Source organism: Rutidosis leptorrhynchoides, chromosome 6 (assembly GCF_046630445.1).
Source record: "Rutidosis leptorrhynchoides isolate AG116_Rl617_1_P2 chromosome 6, CSIRO_AGI_Rlap_v1, whole genome shotgun sequence".
Classification (NCBI taxonomy): Eukaryota; Viridiplantae; Streptophyta; class Magnoliopsida; order Asterales; family Asteraceae; genus Rutidosis; species Rutidosis leptorrhynchoides.
In genome coordinates, this window is record NC_092338.1 from 370,857,971 (window position 1) to 370,877,737 (window position 19,767).

The 19,767-nt window shown below is 36.2% G+C and overlaps 1 pseudogene; it reads right to left on the reverse strand.

Annotated features, from left to right (window-relative positions):
* LOC139854894 (synaptonemal complex protein 1-like) overlaps window positions 1-19,767 on the reverse strand; it is a 103,223-nt pseudogene that overhangs the window by 76,657 nt on the left and 6,799 nt on the right.

A 19,767-nucleotide genomic window follows, 5' to 3' on the forward strand; every position in this document is an offset into this window, starting at 1 on the left:
GCTCCGAGTAAGAGGGCTAAGGGTCCGAGTGTGAGCACGGGTGGTACGCGAACGGGTATGTCGGATTCTAGTGCGGCTAGATGTTACAATTGTGGCGTGAGGGGTCACAAGTCTTGGGAATGTTCGGTACCAAAGGGTGATGGTATGGTGTGCTTCAATTGCCAAAAAGAAGGACATCGTAAGTCGGAATGTCCCAAGTTAGCGGGGACGGGTGCGGCAAGGAGACGTTAAGGTACGTTTCATTTTAATAAATATGTCTTTTGATTATTTATTAAATGCCGTTTGAGTTTGAGTTGTATGCCTTTGTTGCGCATGTTATGCTATGAGTGACGTTCCCAATGGAAGTACCCTATGTTGATGTTTGATTGACGGGCGAAGGGCGTAAGACTTGGTGCAACCAAGCATTCCTTAGTATTTGGGAAACGTTTCTACCAAGCTACGAAAATGGTTTTGGTGTTTGGTTGTTAAGCGCGTGTTTGCTTTTATGTTGAAGTGACGAATCATGAGGTTCGTCAGTTGGTTGGAACCCTTGAGATCGAGTGTTTTAAATCTCGATGTGTGTTGGTAATGGAGTCTTTATGACGCGACATTAGTTGCCTCTTTTATACCTACTAGCGTGGTGTTCGACTCCGATTGTGTTGCGGTACACTTTTCGTTCAAAGTGTTTAAGGGTTGATTAAAATCCTTCGTGTGCTCAAGGTTGGAGCAAGATGTGGTAATGGGTCGTGTGAGCCCAATTGTTGGTAAAGTCTACCTGTGGTAGCATTGTGCGGTTGTAAGAGTTGTGATATTGGGATGTGGTTCCAAGTGGGGGAGTTACACTCCCGCACGAGGAAGATTTAGTGTGATATTTCGGATGATGTTTTTGGTAGATCCGGAAATTTGGTCGAGACCTAGTTTGGATCGATTTGTAGTAGAGTGCAATTTCGGTTAACTTGTACTTATGATATTGGATTTGTAAATTATCACCGAGGTGGTAAGTTGGTGAATCTCGTTGGGAGATAATGGACGTGTTGGCGAGCAAGGTGAAATCCTTCGGTTAAGGGAGGTGTGTGTCGGGTTCTCTTTTGGAGAATTATTGTTTGGTACCTATGTTTGGTATAGGTGGTTCTTGCTCGATTATGGATGGTTAGTGGTCCGCTAGGGTTCACTGTAGTGTAGCAGAGCGCGATGTTGCACGACTCGGTGATTGAGGCCGAAAGTGCGTATGTGATAGATGAAGCATGACCTTCGGGGTCCGCTGACTTCATCGTGGGATTGTTGATTGATGAAGCATGACTTTCGGAGTCCGCTGACTTCATCGTGGGATTGTGATTAATGAAGCATGACTTTCGGGGTCCGCTGACTTCATTATGGTATGGTTGATTGATGAAGCATGATCTTTAGGGTCCGCTGACTTCATCATGGTAGTACGTGATTGGTGGAGCATGACTTTCGGGGTCCGCTGACTTCATCATGAGCGTGGTGTTATATCGGTGACGCATGATCTTCGGGTTCGCTGACTTCATCCGGTGTTGAGATTGGTGAAGCATGATCTTCGGGTCTGCTGACTTCATCATGGTTGTGGATTGCGTGTGTTTTCGGATTCACGATGACGCGTGTAGTTCGGTCATCTTATCAGAATGAATCTCGTGTAGTTCGGATTCATGGTGACTCGTGTAGTTCGGTCATCTTATTGAGGTAGTAATCTCGTGTGGTTTCGGATTACTAAGGCTCGTGTAGTTTGGCCAACCTCGATGTTGTGGAAGTGAATCTCGTGTAGTTCGGATTCACAAATGACTCATGTGGTTTCGGTCATTGTATTGAGGAGTGAGTCTCGTGTAGTTCGGATTCACAAATGACTCGTGTAGTTCGGTCATTCCTCTGGGATATTGACTCTCGTGTAGTTCGGATTCACTATGGCGCGTGTAGTTCGGCCATTCCCGATTGTTGTTGTAGTGAAGGTAGTGAGTCGCGTGTAGTTCGGATTCACTAAGGCGCGTGTGTTTTCGGCCAGCCTTCGTGTATTGCGTGACCCGTCGGTTATTTTATACACTGATGGTGGGGTCGTAAGGACCGGGATGTTTGATCTATTGGTTGTTTTATACACCAATGGTGGGGTCGTAAGGACCGTGTTGTTTGATCTATCGGTTGTTTGATACACTGATGGTGGGGTCGTGAGGACCATGTTGTATGTTTAGTGATGCGTTAGCCGTGTTTCGCTCACATGTTTGTTATGGGTGTGACGATGGTTGATTTCGTACACCTTGGGTTTTGCGTTTCCAGAGTCGTTTTGGGCGCTATCGGTTCTAGCCGTTGGATTATGATGTTACGGTAGTTGCGTATTGGTCGTATGGCGCACTACAAGGGATGTTTAGTGATTGGTGTAATCCGTAAGGGTTCGTTTGGTTCGGTCTTCATCGTTTCGGGTTGTTGACCTTAGGTTCAGACTTGGTTGTTTTTAGCGTTTTACTCGGTAAGTGTACGCTAAGAGATCTATATCTCGGTACGAGATTTGGTTGAGTTTTCCCGATGTGAGGGAATGTGCATGGTTATAGTGCTCGTATTGTGATTTGATAAATCGCGTGTGACAATTTAGTTGCTTAAAGGCGATTCATTGGGAAGGATTGCTTAGGAAAGTCGGATTGGGACTTAGGCTTGAGGACCGTGGCGTGTGGTCCGTTTGGTTAAGTGACAAGGATCACGAGGACGTGATCGATTATAAGTGGGGGAGAGTTGTAAGACCCCAATATTTATTTTACACAGAGTTTTAAATGATGTACGTATCGTAGGTGAAGCGTGGTATGGAATAGAAGCTCAGAACCTGTTCAGAGGGTTGTGCGCGCCGCGCACCTTGAGGTGAGCGCGCCGCGCACCTGGTCTGCGACAGAAATCTGACTTTTTCAAATTAGAGTTTAATGAGGGGCTTTTTGGTCTTTTCACTTGAGGCCGAATGTGAGGCCATATCAGCTGGTTGGATTCAGTTTTGGATCATATTTCACATCCACAACCACTCTCAAGTATCTTAGAGAGAGAGGGAGATTTCTAGAGAGAGATTTGGGGTTTTGGAGAAGAAGGAGCTTGAATTGATCAAAGTCTCGAGTTTTAAAGTTGTTCACCTCGTTCCTAGCTACGTTTTGGTGGTTGTGGTAAGTTCTAACTCCGAATTTCATTGTTTGATTTTGATAATCAAGTTAGGGTTTGAACTTAAATTGATGAGAAACCCATTTAAACTCTTGAAATGAGTTTAGTGATGCTAGTAATCGGGTTTATTGCTATTGTTGGTGGATTATGGGTTGGTGAACAAATTGACCATGATTAGGACTTGAAATTGGGTTTAATCACTTAAGTTAGTGATTATGGAAGTATTGAAACCCATTTAGGGTTATTTGGTTGACTAGTTTTGACTTTGGGTCAAAATTAGGGTTTAGTGATGATTATGACCCAATTGGCGATTTAATGAGGTTTATAAACTTAAAATGGATTAAGTTTAAGTATAAAACCGAGTTAAAGGTGTTTTGGTGTCGAAATTTGTAAATGGTGAGATTTTGACCTTATGGGTCAAAATTAGGGTTTATGGGCAATTTGGAGATTTGTAAGTGTTTAACACTTGTGTTCGGGTTTAATTGGCGTGTTAGGACCATTCTCACTTGTGTTAGTGATTATTGGTTAATTTTGGGCGCGGTTTGTACTTGGAAGTGCATTTGGGTCGAATTTGCACTAAGTGTCAAATTGGTTTGGTTTGTAAATCCAATCTAAGTGTGTTGTTGAATTTGTGACAATGGAATAGGTACTTTCCATTGGCGAGTTACGGTTTACTTGGAAGCATTCATCAAGGTAACAAGGTGAGTGTTAATATCCTATGTGCATATGTATGTGTAGGATGGGTGCGGGTCGGGTGAAGTGGTTCTCGGTTATAGAGCTCACTTCACATATAGGTGGATTTGATAGACTTGCGTTTAGATCCAATTGGCACGGTTGTGCGTTTTGGTTGACCACCTTTGGCGAGGTACACGTTTTGTGTGTACACTATCACACGTGGTTGTGATGTGGATGATATAACCCCAATGGCGAAGGGTTTTGAGTTGGAGAAGTGAATCGCGTGTAGTTCAGATTCACGATGACGCGTGTAGTTCGGTCATCTTATCAAAATGAATCTCGTTTAGTTCGGATTCATGGTGACTCGTGTAGTTCGGTCATCTTATTGAGGTAGTAATCTCGTGTGGTTTCGGATTACTAAGGCTCGTGTAGTTCGGCCAACCTCGATGTTGTGAAGATAGTAGTCTCGTGTGGTTTCGGATTACTAAGGCTCGTGTAGTTCGGCCAATCTTCATTGTGGTATTTGGTTCTCGGTATTGGGTTAAGGTGTTAACCTTGTTCGTTTATATTGTTATATATTAATGTATTGTTGTGTTGTAGCTAACCCTCCGGGTGTAGCTATTTCGCGTGGTTCACATCGTCGTTGGTGAACTTATATTTTTGTTGTTGTATCTTAGCTCGTGCTTAGTGTTTGTACGGTACGCCTAGACTAGCTTGCCTTTATGCTCGGTTGTTCGGTATGCGGTATTTGATATTTGTGTGGCGTATTCATTTTATGCATATATATGTATGTAGTATATTTTCACTCACTAAGCGTTAGCTTACCCTCTCGTTGTTGACTCTTTTTATAGATTGCATGCGGATGGTGGCTCGGGTAAGCGCGAGGATTAGAGGACTTGCATAGTTGCTTTAGAAGATCTTGCTTTTGGATTGATTAGGATTGGGTAGCGTATCCCCAATCGCCATGCTCGGTCTTTATTTTGTGTTAAAAACCATGTGGTCGAAAACTTGTATTTTGTACGAAAGTCGTAAAACGGCCGATGTGGGCCCGGTCTCGTAAGACTCATTTTATTATTGGAACGTGTTAGTTTTAACTAATATAAATTGTTGTGAAAAGCGTTTGGTCTAAAAGTGTCGGGAAGTCGAAGATCTTTTCGCGAAAAATGGACATTTTGATCAGAACTGTCACAGGCCTTGTGCGCGCCGCGCACAGGCAGTGGTGCGCGCCGCGCACCCTTCTATCCAGTTTAAAAAAAAAAAAATTATTCCGCGTTTTTGGTTGGTTAACGGGTTGGGATGTTACAAGTGGTATCAGAGCATGGTCTAAGGGATTTAGGTGACTTGAGATAGGTGCCTAGACTTAGACTTGTGTGTGTGCTTAATTGTTGCGGGACTTGTAGGAGTACGGGTCAGAATGGGTTTAGTTAGTGCCTTGTTTATAGGTTGACTAACGTTTATATTGGTAATGCGGATATTATTAATATATTATTTGTGTTGTGGTAATAATTCTCGCGTGTGTTTGTACCGCGTAGAATTTTGGTTGTGTTGGTTTTATCATCGAGCGAGGTGGTCATTGTACTAACGAGTTGAGACGACGTGTGTGCGTAATAAGGACTTGCAAACCTTATTACGGGTGCAAATCGCGTCTAACAAGTGATGTACGACGAGTGTTTAGCAAGATGGGGCAGTGTGGTGCGTATGGTTTTATACGTTCATGGACTAATCGTTTTGCATTCTTTAGAATGGCGACGCGAAACGAGATCGAGACGAATGACGAGGAGTTTAATACTAGAGTTGCGACCACCGTTGCAGAGCAAATGGGTGCGTTGGAAGAAAGAATGGATAGGAAGTATTCCGAATTTCGGGGTAGTAGTGAAATGGAGCGTTGTCTTAAGAGCTTCATGAGGACTAAACCCTCGATGTATGACGGGAAACCGGATCCTTTGATAAGCACAACTTGGATTTCGGATGTCGAAGGGTGTTTCCGTACTATTGATTGCCCTCCCGAGAGAAAGACGAGACTCGCTACGAATTTGTTGCGGGGTTGGGCAAGGGATTGGTTGGATGGTACGATTGATCTTGCCGGTGGCGAGACGTTTATGGCTTTATCGTGGGACGACTTTAAGGAGGAATTCTTCGAGGAGTTCCGGACTTCGGCCGATTTGTGGGAATTGCGTAATGAGTTGCAAAATTTGCGACAAGGATCTATGGATTTGAGTACTCTCAAGATGACCTTTATGGCGAAGGCTCGTTTTTGTCTGGAGTATTTGGGGAATGATCGTTTGTTGATGGGGGATTTCTATCGGACCTTGAATGATGACTTGAAAAGTAAAATTAGTCGGGGTCAAGCGAAATCGTTTTCGGAATTATTCGACTTGGCTAGAGGTTTCGAGTCGTATTCACGATCGAAAAAGGGTGAACCTTCAAGTGAGCGAAGGGTCATTTCTTATGGTGCTCCGAGTAAGAGGGCTAAGGGTCCGAGTGTGAGCACGGGTGGTACGCGAACAGGTATGTCGGATTCTAGTGCGGCTAGATGTTACAATTGTGGCGTGAGGGGTCACAAGTCTTGGGAATGTTCGGTACCAACGGGTGATGGTATGGTGTGCTTCAATTGCCAAAAAGAAGGACATCGTAAGTCGGAATGTCCCAAGTTAGTGGGGACGGGTGCGGCAAGGAGACGTTAAGGCACGTTTCATTTTAATAAAAATGTCTTTTGATTATTTATTAAATGTCATTTGAGTTTGAGTTGTATGCCTTTGTTGCGCATGTTATGCTATGAGTGACATTCCCAATGGAAGTACCCTATGTTGATGTTTGATTGACTGGCGAAGGGCGTAAGACTTGGTGCAACCAAGCATTCCTTAGTATTTGGGAAACGTTTCTACCAAGCCACGGAAATGGTTTTGGTGTTTGGTTGTTAAGCGCGTGTTCGCTTTTATGTTGAAGTGACGAATCATGAGGTTCGTCAGTTGGTTGGAACCCTTGAGATCGAGTGTTTTAAATCTCGATGTGTGTTGGTAATGGAGTCTTTATGACGCGACATTAGTTGCCTCTTTTATACCTACTAGCGTGGTGTTCGACTCCGATTGTGTTGCGGTACACTTTTCGTTCAAAGTGTTTAAGGGTTGGTTAAAATCCTTCGTGTGCTCAAGGTTCGAGCAAGATGTGGTAATGGGTCGTGTGAGCCCAATTGTTGGTAAAGTCTACATGTGGTAGCATTGTGCGGTTGTAAGAGTTGTGATATTGGGACGTGGTTCCAAGTGGGGGAGTTACACTCCCGCACGAGGAAGATTTAGTGTGATATTTCGGATGATGTTTTTGGTAGATCCAGAAATTTGGTCGAGACCTAGTTTGGATCGATTTGTAGTAGAGTGCAATTTCGGTTAACTTGTACTTATGATATTGGATTTGTAAATTATCACCGAGGTGGTAAGTTGGTGAATCTCGTTGGGAGATAATGGACGTGTTGGCGAGCAAGGTGAAATCCTTCGGTTAAGGGAGGTATGTGTCGGGTTCTCTTTTGGAGAATTTTTGTTTGGTACCTATGTTTGGTATAGGTGGTTCTTGCTCGATTATGGATGGTTAGTGGTCCGCTAGGGTTCACTGTAGTGTAGCAGAGCGCGATGTTGCACGACTCGATGATTGAGGCCGAAAGTGCGTATGTGATAGATGAAGCATGACCTTCGGGGTCCGCTGACTTCATCGTGGGATTGTTGATTGATGAAGCATGACTTTCGGAGTCCGCTGACTTCATCATGGGATTGTGATTAATGAAGCATGACTTTCGGGGTCCGCTGACTTCATTATGGTATGGTTGATTGATGAAGCATGATCTTTAGGGTCCGCTGACTTCATCATGGGAGTACGTGATTGGTGGAGCATGACTTTCGCGGTCCGCTGACTTCATCATGAGCGTGGTGTTATATCGGTGAAGCATGATCTTCGGGTCCGCTGACTTCATTCGGTGTTGAGATTGGTGAAGCATGATCTTCGGGTCCGCTGACTTCATCATGGTTGTGGATCGCGTGTGTTTTCGGATTCACGATGACGCGTGTAGTTCGGTCATCTTATCGGAATGAATCTCGTGTAGTTCAGATTCATGGTGACTCGTGTAGTTCGGTCATCTTATCGAGGTAGTAATCTCGTGTGGTTTCGGATTACTAAGGCTCGTGTAGTTCGGCCAACCTCGATGTGGTGGAAGTGAATCTCGTGTAGTTCGGATTTACAAATGACTCGTGTGGTTTCGGTCATTGTATTGAGGAGTGAGTCTCGTGTAGTTCGGATTCACAAATGACTCGTGTAGTTCGGTCATTCCTCTGGGATAGTGACTCTCGTGTAGTTCGGATTCACTATGGCGCGTGTAGTTCGGCCATTCCCGATTATTGTTGTAGTGAAGGTAGTGAGTCGCGTGTAGTTCGGATTCACTAAGGCGCGTGTGTTTTCGGCCAGCCTTCGTGTGTTGCGTGATCCGTCGGTTGTTTTATACACCGATGGTGGGTTCGTAAGGACCGGGATGTTTGATCTATTAGTTGTTTTATACACCAATGGTGGGGTCGTAAGGACCGTGTTGTTTGATCTATCGGTTGTTTGATACACTGATGGTGGGGTCGTGAGGACCATGTTGGTCGTGAGGATCCTTGATGGCTTGGAAGATCTTGAAGTAGAATCATGACACGAAAACAAGTTCAAGTAAGATTACTACTTGAATTAAGATTGTTATAGTTATAGAAATTGAATCAAAGTTTGAATATGAGTATTACCTTGAATTCGAAAAAAAAAATTACTGAGATAATTTGAATGTTCCTTATCTTTCAAGTGTTCTTGGAGTAGGTAATTAGAGAGGATTTGTATGTGAAATTATAGAATGGAAATGATGTAGTAAATGATGGTGGTGGTGGCGTGATTTTATCATGGAAACAAAGGCTCCTCATTTTGTTATTTTGTGTAATAATTCATACTTGAAGACAAGTAATGGTTCCCACATGTTGGTTAATCATTTAAGGCTGCTAAGAGCTGATCATTGAAGTGTATATACCAATAGTATATACATATAGAAGCTGAGTATTATACGAGTATGAATACGGATTGAATATGAGTAAATAGTATTTAATGTAGCAAATAGTATTTTTACTGTAACAAATAGTATTTTACTGTAGCAAATAGTATTTTACTGAAGCAAATAGTATTTTACTGTAGGAAAGTGAAAATTTACTGTAGCAAATAGTGTTTTACTTGTACATCTTTGATTTAATTGTATTTCTTCTTATATAGATATATAAAATAAAAACATACATCATAAAAAAAAAACAATTATATAATTATCACAAGTTATGACGTTCGTGAATTATCAGGCAAACTGGGTGGTCAATTGTCTACATAAACTCATTTCAATTAATCAAGTCTTAATAAGTTTGATTGCTTAACATGTTGGAAACATTTATTCATGTAAATATTAATCTCATATAATATATAATCATGGAAAAGTTCGGGTCACTACAGAAGGTGGAGGATGTTGATGGTGGGGTTTAAATGGCGGTTGATGGTTATCGGGTGAAACAGAAATCTTAACAGAATATGGTTCAGTTTTGATGGGGGTGTTAAGTATAAGAATGGTTATGATCATTGAGGATGACCGATGGTTTTGTGATGGTGGTTATGGTTAGGCTCTCAGACTGTTGAACAACGAGTATGGCAGTCTACTGTTGCAGCTGTAACTGTGGCTGCAGTAGTCTCTTGTGGGTTATTTTCGAGCATCTTGCAACAAAGAAATATGAGTGAAGGTGATCCGTATGGGTGTGTGGTGGGTTTCGACATCCAAACCGAAAGGGTTTGGTTTGGGTCTTGTAGTCGTAACAGACAAGAAAAAAAATATAGAAAGTCATAGCAGTAGCAATTATTAACATGCAGGTGATTTAAATGGAGATTTGTTGATGGGTTTTAGTTGTTTGGTAGAAGAATAGAACAAGAATACATTTTGTGTTATAGAAAACAATAAGATGAATTCATGAAGTTTGTATGTAAACGTATGCTGTATATATATTACCTTTTTATGTTTAAGTGGGGAACAAGCACAGTAAATTTATATATAATAATTCAATCACGGATATATAATTGTGCTTATGTTAGTGGATGAGAGAAAGAATGAAAACAGTAAACCCTAATATCTTTCAATCACAATTAGGCACAGTTTATAGATTGCAATCGATAACAGAATATAATATAATAATAATTATAATATAATTTAAATATAAAACGTGTGAATTCTTAGCTGTCGTCTACTATTCCTTTCACGGACTGGATTTCGTACTCCGTTGTTAATCAGTGGCGGATAAAAAAAATCTTCAGAAAATTCCATATTTTTAAATTAAATATATTTATTTATTTTGGTCATTATTGTATAAAATTTGATTATTAATTTATTAAATAAAAATTACATCAACTGTCCCTCTCAATTCTGGGTAAAATATAAAAAGTTCTAAAATTTAACAAACGGCTCCTAAATACATTTTTAATAAGTCTATAATTTATAGAACTCATTTCGGATTACCGTTTATTTTAAAATCATATAAGTTTGAATTTAGTTTGCTTAATATCAATCGGAACATCAAACGAGTATTACCATCATTTAATATTTATTTATACTATAGTTTATTTATATATAGTTATGTTGTAAATAATAATTATTATAATATTCTATTTTTATTTTATTTTACATAATTCGTTTTAATAACAACAACATATAATGTTTCGAATTAAATTTCCAATTATTATATATATATATATATATATATATATATATATATATATATATATATATATATATATATATATATATACATATTCACACATAACTATTTACAAATATTGGTTCGTGAATCGTCGGGAATTGGTCGAAGGTCGATTGAATATATGAAACAGTTCAAAATTTTTTAGACTCAACCTAAAAAACTTTTCTTATCGTGCCAGAAATATGATATCGTATCGAGAGTTTGTATTAAAATTAGTCGAAAATTTTTGGGTCGTCACAGTACCTACCCGTTAAAGAAATTTCATCCCGAAATTTGATTAGGATGGTCATGACTGTCAATAAGTATGTTTTCATGATGCATACAAGCTGAAAATTAGAGTTTTATCCTTAACAAGTAATATAGATAAAACAATTCATTTATGTGGAGAGTACGAGTGAAGCTATCACAAAATAGTGAAATGAGTAAATGCAAGTTCGTCTTAACCGGTGATGTAGTCACGGTTGATTTCCGAAATTCAAGGAATTTAAAGAAAATCTTAGTAATTAGATTAGATTCTTCGGTAATTAAGGAAATTAGGATTCTCTTCGGTTGATTGTTCTGTCGGATATTTCACTATAAATCCACCCTCTTCGCTTCTTTTATATTTTGGAGTTCCATACTTTTGTTTTCTCTTCTACACTTAAAGTCAAACGAATAATGGTCCAGAATTCGTAGGTATGAAGTTTCAAATGAACATGACTAATGTTCTAAGAGGGAGATTATAATAGCATGATCTTGATTGGTTAAATTACCAGAATTCAAGAGAAAAGATAGAACTATCAAGAAGATATATTCTTGATATGTTTGAAGATTAGATAGAATGTAAGAGTCGTCTAACATGACACATGATGACGTTATGGTCTGTGAATCATCACGTTTCATTTAGAAACTCAGCATGACTTACTGTAATATAATCATGTTGATCAAGTGTCATTATATTATACTAACTCATGCTTCAGTTCCCAACACTACTTCAAAAACATTCATATTTTATATTCGAATTTTTCAGAATTTAGAAACTAAAATAGTTTCCTTTTTGATGTAACATTGATAGCATGAAGAGATAAATGATTTCAGATAAGCATAGTTATGAAAATATCTTCAGAAATATCGAGGATATTTATAATGAAAAATACGATAATATCTTATAATTCTACAATCAAAATGTGATGAATAAATTCATTCACAATGATTTAGAACAAGTACGGAACAAGGTATTCGCTAAAGATTTCATCCGATACAGAATTATCAGGATTCTTTATGTACAAGTTTAGTCCTTGTGATTTGTCAGAGAGATTTAAGCTAAGGAGCAACGAGGTTGCTGGTAATATGGTGGAATATAAAAGGTTTCCCGGTAACAATATAAGAGCACGCATATGTATCAAGGTTATAATAAAGTTGTTTCGAACGAAAAGTCGAAGTTGACTTGCTGGAGCTGTGACAAAACTGGCTATCTCGAACAGGAGTTGCAAAGTTATTTTCGATAATAATAACACTAAAGGAATTTGCACAGCTACGTGATAAATGTTTACTCATGTTCTGAGAGTTTTTCAGGTGCATAACTATATGCATAAATCTTTTCTTCCGTAGATGAAGTGCGGTTGGTCCATACTTTTGATTGAGGTGTTTTCAAGAATCATGAAAGGTTTGAACGCAGATTGCATTCGTCAAGATATAAATGAGGTTTAAGATGAAATCGAGTGGCAAACTTGAAGAAATGTTTAGTTTCATATGTTATAATCAATATTTTAATTCATTTTAATTGTCCATGGTTAGTAGTCCATAATTAGTAGTTCAACAATTCATATATAGTTTAATATATAATATTCGAATTAATTAATCATTGTCGTGACCCATTGTATACAAGTCTCAGACTCGATCACAACTCAAAGTATATATATTATTTGAGAATCAACCTCAACCCTATATAGCTAACTCGAGCATTACCGCATATAGAGTGTCTATGGTTATTCCAAATAATATATATAGATGACGTCGATATGATATGTCAAAACATTGTATACGTGTCCCGATTTATCCGACGATATTTAAAGTGCGTAAAATAAATAACAGAAATTAAATGACGATAAATAAAATTGCGAGAATTAAAATTGCGATAAACAAATTGCGATAAATAAATGTAATAAGGAATTAACAGTTAGCTAGGAACAGTTAGCTAGGATTTTGTTAGCGTGGATTCTTAACAAAATTTCTGATAGTTAATTTGTTTGTTTCTAACAAATTTTATTTTTGTCCAATGTTTTCCTCATTATGCCACTTGTTGGATTCTGATAAGTCAAAATCAAAATATGAAATTGACTGAAAATGGTTATTCTACGGTGAACGGATACGTATATCTGGGGATGTAAGTAGGATAGTAAATGACTGTTGAATCAGATTGGAAGAATGTACAATGTAACTTATTAATGTGAAATCTAAATATCTCTCGGGTATTACCTACCCGTTAAAATATTTTCACGATTAACAGTTTGTACAAAAGAATTTTAATTACAATCTTTATGAAAATATACTTACATATATATTTTCTTCAGATGTAATCATGGATTTACAGATATCGATTGTTAAATCGATAATGAAAGATGTGAATGATAACATATGTGAATTGGTTATGATAGAAGCCCTTTAAAGCTTCTTTTATCTTTCTCGGGTATTACCTACCCGTTAAAAAAATTCACACGTCATAGTTAATATGAAAAGAATTTTTTTTACGATCTCGAGATATACATAAATATATATACATATCTCTTTTAATCGTGAATAGAAAGTAATGAATTAATGTTTCATAATTCATCATTCTCGGTACTCTTTGGTGTCTGTGGTGCTTACGGAGCTTGTGGTGATGGAAATGATGCTGGTGCTGGTGGTGTTGCTGTTGGTGTTGGTACTGCTTATGGTACCTGCGTAGTATATGCAAGCCTAGCTTCCAAATCGAACACCGTCACCTCCAAGGTTTCTACTTTACGCTTGAGTCAATGAATTAGTTCTACCCATTCTTCCGTAAGGTTTGTTAGTTCTTGATATTTAGTTCGAAGTCTTCTAACTTCTTCTAATAATCCTATCTGATTAGAATTCGGGAGTAGAGGACGAATACTATCCTTAACGACATCGAGTCGACCTTCGAGGCGGAAAATCCGTGCGAAAAGAGTGAAAACGGTATTGCGAACAGGTTCGCCGGTAAGTGGATCGAGCACTCCGACGTTAGGTGGTAAGTTCGGCTCGTGATATGGAGTACCTTTTTCATTTCTCCATAGAGTAAGTATTTCGCGAACCCATCCCACTTTCTAAAGAGATCACGGTAGTTGATCGGTTGGTGCGCTCCCGTCACGCTGTCTTCGGAGTCAAAGGAACTTGGTCGATTCGTAGAGGCCATCTTATACGATCATAGAAAAGATTTTTGGTATGAAAAGTTTAGTGACAGCAATTGATAGTTGGATGGTATTCTCAATGCATAATATGCATAGATATATATAATACCAGGATCTCTTAAATTACGGAGAAATTTACGGGAGATATCAGGAAAAGTTTACCATAATAGATACGCTAAAATATGAATTTGTCTATTCACTATCTATGCAATAAAGGCAGTAGGACGTGTCTAGACTTAGGAATGATAAGCAGGAAATTTTCTACTAGGAATGATAAGCAAAACTTATATTATGCAGCTAAGGTCGAAGTCCAGACTCACTAATGCATCCTAACAACTATCAGTTAGACACACTAATGCAAGACCTGGTGTGCTAAGACCACCGCTCTGATACCAACTGTGATAGCTTGTCCTAATCCACCTGGACGAAGTCATCAACATTTGGTTCCATTGCGAGGTACTGTCCTAAATATGCCATGAACGACTCCAAGTAATATCTCTAAAATGAGCAAATGCACAGCGGAAGATTTCTTTCATACTGAGGATAAACATGCTTTAAAGTGTCAACCAAAAGGTTGGTGAGTTCATTAGTTTATCGTAATCAGTCATTTCCATAATTTTTAATAGACCACAAGATTTCATTTATTCAATAATCATACACTCGCAAGTGTTTAAAATTCATTCATATGGATTGAACACCTGGTAACCGACCTTAACAAGATGCATATAGAATATCCCCATCATTCCGGGACTCTCATCGAACATGATAAATCGAAGTACTAAAGCAGTTCAAATTCTCTGACTGGGGCTTGTTAGTGCCCATAGATCTATCTTTAGGATTCGCGTCAATTGGTGGCAATTATCATAAATACCAATTCTTAGGCTACCAAGCTAAAAAGGGGCATATTCGGTTCGATAATCCAACCATAGAATGTAGTTTCGATCACTTGTGTCTATTTCGTAAGGCATTTATAAAAGCAGCGCATGTATTCTCAGTCCCAAAAATATATATTGCAAAAGCATTTAAAAAGGGCACAAATGAAACTCACTATATGATATTGTGGCAAAATATGCATACGACGGAACAAAACAATGCAGGGTTGGCCTCGAATTCACGAACCTATATCAATTATATATATATTAACACATAATATTAATCAACTAAGTCATAAATTTTATAATGTATTTATGATTAATATGCTTATATATAATTATATTAATACTTATAATAGGTTATATATATATATATATATATATATATATATATATATATATATATAATTTAATTAATGTTATAATAATAATATATTAGTTAATATATTAAAACATGGTAGTTTGTAATATTAGTTATATTTATGCTACATGTAATAATTATACTTTATATAAAGAATATTTGTTGTAAAAATAATAATAATACTAGTAGTAATATTAGTAATACAAATAATGATACTAATAATAATAATGTTATAAATAATAATTTTAAATGTTAAAAAAATATTAATGATGATGATAATAATAATAATTATGATATTCATAAAATTAATAATATTAGTAATTTTCATAAAAATAATAATAATGATAATAATAATAAAAATAATGACAATTCTAATAATAATAATGATAGTTTTAATGATAATAAAATGATAGTTTTAATAATACTAATAATAATAATAGTAATATTAAATTTTAATAAAAATGATAATTTTAATAATAATGATAAAAATAGTTATTAGTATCGATAATATTAGTAATGATAGTTTTTAATAATAATAATAATAATGCTTGCATTAATAATTATAATGATAATGATAATAATAATACATATATTAATAATAAAAATGATAAAAATTAATAATAATAATAATAATAATAATAATAATAATAATAATAATAATAATAATAATAATAATAATAATAATAATAATAATAATAATAATATTACTAATATTACTACCTTGAGAAACAAGCTTTCCAAAAAAAAAATGCAACTGCCCAGGTTCGAACCCACGACCTCTAATAAACCCGAACAACTCCTTAACCACTCTTCCAAACCCGTTTATCTTCATCACCATCATTGTTATCATCTTCACACTTGCTTCCATTAATCATCATCATCATTCGTTATTGTATCATCTATATGATTTATGTATTTTCGATTCATCACCATTATCTTAAACTATCATCATTAATCATCTTGCATCATCTATATCGTCACTTCATCAAAGTATTATTATCATCATAATCGAACCTAGTTATCACGACATCATCTTTCTCATCATGGATGTTTATAATAACCACTATCATCATATCGTATGTCAATATCATCATCATCCTAACATCATCAACATTACACGATCATCTTCATCATTTATTATCATCTTTTACGTTCGAGAATAAGAGAAAACGTAGCTGCATTCTATGGTTAAAAGGGTGTAGCAGGTGGTGGTTAAATTTTGTTTGAAACAGTAACTATTTACAGTCTGATTCGTTGTGTTGGTTATCGAAGGAAAAGAAAATAAAAGCAGCATGTTGCAGCGGTTATTCCATGGTGGTTAAATGGGTTGATCGTGGTTTGTTCTTGGGCTACAAACAGAACAAGTGGACTACAGTAACAAGTCGACAAGTACAAAAGCTAGCCCAAGTGGATTTTTGGGCCGATTTAGATCCAGGTTTAAATTAAGTGCATAATGGGCTTTAGTTGTAACTTCAAACAAATGTGATTTAGGCTTGATCTAGTTACTATACTTCAAAAGTAATTGGTTTTGATTACAACGAAAACAATAACAGCCGAAATATTTAATCACCAAGTTGTACAAGTGGCGTTCGATGGTCTGTGATTGGAACAAAATAGAAGGAAAGTAGGGTCACGTACATTATCTTTATCATTACTGTTATGCATCATCATCTTAATCGTTATCCTATCCTTTTTACTCGCCATCTTTCCTATCATCATTCTCACTTATCTAATGTTCATCTTCTTCTTCATTTAAACCATATCCTCTTCTTCATATTACGTATATCTTTCTCGTTATATGAAGCAGCAGTAGAAGTTGTAGTGGGTTCATGGTGGTGTTTTGTGATGGTTTCAATATAAATAGAAACTGTAACAAGGTGGAGTTGCTGCAGCAGTAACAAACAATAACAAGAAGTAGTTTAATGGAGGTTTTTGTTGTGGTGGTTGTTTTTGATCATGTAGAGAAACATGAAGAAGTATAGCAGTTGTTTCAGCGAGAATGGTGAAGGTGGAGGATGTTGATGGTGGGGTTTAAATGGCGGTTGATGGTTATCGGGTGAAACAGAAATCTTAACAGAATATGGTTCAGTTTTGATTGAGGTGATAAGTATAAGAATGGTTATGATCATTGAGGATGACCGATGGTTTTGTGATGGTGGTTATGGTTAGGCTCTCAGAATGTTGAACAACGAGTATGGCAGTCTACTGTTGCAGCTGTAACTGTGGCTGCAGTAGTCTCTTGTGGGTTATTTTTGAGCATCTTGCAACAAAGAAATATGAGTGAAGGTGATCCGTATGGGTCTGTGGTGGGTTTCGACATCCAAACCGAAAGGGTTTGGTTTGGGTCTTGTAGTCGTAACAGACAAGAAAAAAATATAGAAAGTCATAGCAGTAGCAATTATTAACATGCATGTGATTTAAATGGAGATTTGTTGATGGGTTTTAGTTGTTTGGTAGAAGAATAGAACAAGAATACATTTTGTGTTATAGAAAAAAATAAGATGAATTCATGAAGTTTGTATGTAAACGTATGATGTATATATATTACCTTTTTATGTTTAAGTGGGGAACAGGCACAGTAAATTTATATATAATAATTCAATCACAGATATATAATTCTGCTTATGTTATTGGATGAGAGAAAGAATGTAAACAGTAAACACTAATATCTTTCAATCACAATTAGGCACAGTTTATAGATTGCAATCGATAACAGAATATAATATAATAATAATTATAATATAATTTAAATATAAAACGTGTGAATTCTTAGCCGTCGTCTACTATTCCTTTCACGGACTGGATTTCGTACTCCGTTGTTAATCAGTGGCGGATAAAAAAAATCTTCAGAAAAATCCCATATTTTTAAATTAAATATATTTATTTATTTTGGTCATTATGGTATAAAATTTGATTATTAATTTATTAAATAAAAATTACATCAACTGTCCCTCTCAATTCTGGGTAAAATATAAAAAGTTCTAAAATTTAACAAACAGCTCCTAAATATATTTTTAATAAGTCTATAATTTATAGAAGTCATTTTCGGATTACCGTTTATTTTAAAATCATATAAGTTTGAATTTAGTTTGCTTAATATCAATCGGAACATCAAACGAGTATTACAATCATTTAATATTTATTTATACTATACTTTATTTATATATAGTTATGTTGTAAATAATAGTTATTATAATATTCTATTTTTATTTTATTTTACATAATTCGTTTTAATGACAACAACATATAATGTTTCGAATTATATTTCCAATTTTATATATATATATATATATATATATATATATATATATATATATATATATATATATATATATATATATATATATATATATATATATATATATATATATATATATATATATATATATATATTCACACATAACTATTTACAAATAGTGGTTCGTGAATCGTCGAGAATTGGTCGAAGGTCAATTGAATATATGAAACAGTTCAAAATTTTTGAGACTCAACCTAACAGACTTTTCTTGTCGTGCCAGAAATATGATATCGTATCGAGAGTTTGGTTTAAAATTAGTCAAAAATTTCCGAGTCGTCACATTAGATCTGCTTCTTTCTTATCATTCTCCATCCGTATCTTATTAACCTACGAAAATGAGCAGAGCAAGGATTTATATATGTATGCTTTATATCAATATACTAAAAGAAGAATCCAATTTCCTATATTTATACATACCAAAGCAGTGTGTTCTCCCTCTATCTTTATCAATTTCTGATTTGATTCCTCAATGCATTCTGATAGCTTGCTGTCACATTTCTTTTCCATATGTACAATTGCCTTTTCAGCCTGAGGAAATCAAAATAAAAAACTTAATATTTCTAAAAGATCCAACAAGTCAGTGAGAAAAAGATAATAAAAGTCCAACCTTTTCTTTCTCGATATTAACGCATTCCAGCTTTTCAGCTTCATATTTCCTTCGAATATCATTGATAGCCTAATAATACAATTCAGTGTCAGTTTGTCTCATCATTTGAATATTTGATACAGACGCATGACAGTAAACCTTACCTGATCATTCCTCTGAGAAATTTCCTTCAAATGCCTTGACAATTCTATCTGTTTACTATTTAACATCTGATCGTGTTGCTTCTTAGCTTCTGTGAGATTACCTTCAGCTTCAACGGGCAACTTTCGAGCCTATATAGATCATTAAAATTCACACTAAGGTCATATATATCACGATAACAAACAAGCTAACATCTGTAGATATGAGTAATGGAAAAAAAAACTTCTGAATTTTGATCTTCCAGTTGTTTCTCAGTTTCCTGGATTTCCAAAACAACCTGCTCCTTCTCCTGTACTAAGCTATGAAGCCCAATGACTTTTTTCTCCTGTGACTCAACACGTTGTTCGTGCTTCATAACTTCATCTCTCAGAGTATCTATTTCCTCCTTCTTAATATCTATCTCGGATTGAAGGTTTTTGATCATCTCCTTATTACCACTTTCAGACTTTGAATACTTCAACTGAAACTCTTGCTGCATGTGCAACAATAAAATACAGATCAACCATAATATAACAG